The following is a 239-nucleotide window of genomic DNA, read 5'->3' as shown; positions in this document are numbered from 1 at the left end:
ATCCATGGCCAGTGTTTGACATTCATGAATGAGCGGACATTGTACTGGATTGTAAATACAGCATCCCTGTTGAAAAGAAGTTGTAGTTAGGGGCAAAGTTATTCCTCACTACTCATTCCGCGGCTGTGCACTCAAAATTGTTTTCAACGTGCCTCCTCTCTGTCATCTTCACAAACTCTGATCTCATGAGGAAACCACGGCACAAAGCCTGAGTCATGGTGACCAGAGATGCCAGTTTT

The 239-nt window shown here is 44.8% G+C and overlaps 1 long non-coding RNA gene across 1 annotated transcript in view; it reads left to right on the top strand.

Annotated features, from left to right (window-relative positions):
• The window catches only part of LOC116707362 (uncharacterized), a 16,476-nt gene that overhangs the window by 7,433 nt on the left and 8,804 nt on the right, over positions 1 to 239 (top strand). The gene's annotated exons all lie outside the window — the stretch shown is intronic.

Source organism: Etheostoma spectabile, chromosome 19 (assembly GCF_008692095.1).
Source record: "Etheostoma spectabile isolate EspeVRDwgs_2016 chromosome 19, UIUC_Espe_1.0, whole genome shotgun sequence".
Lineage (NCBI taxonomy): Eukaryota > Metazoa > Chordata > Actinopteri > Perciformes > Percidae > Etheostoma > Etheostoma spectabile.
This window is presented reverse-complemented; position numbering and strand designations above follow the sequence as displayed.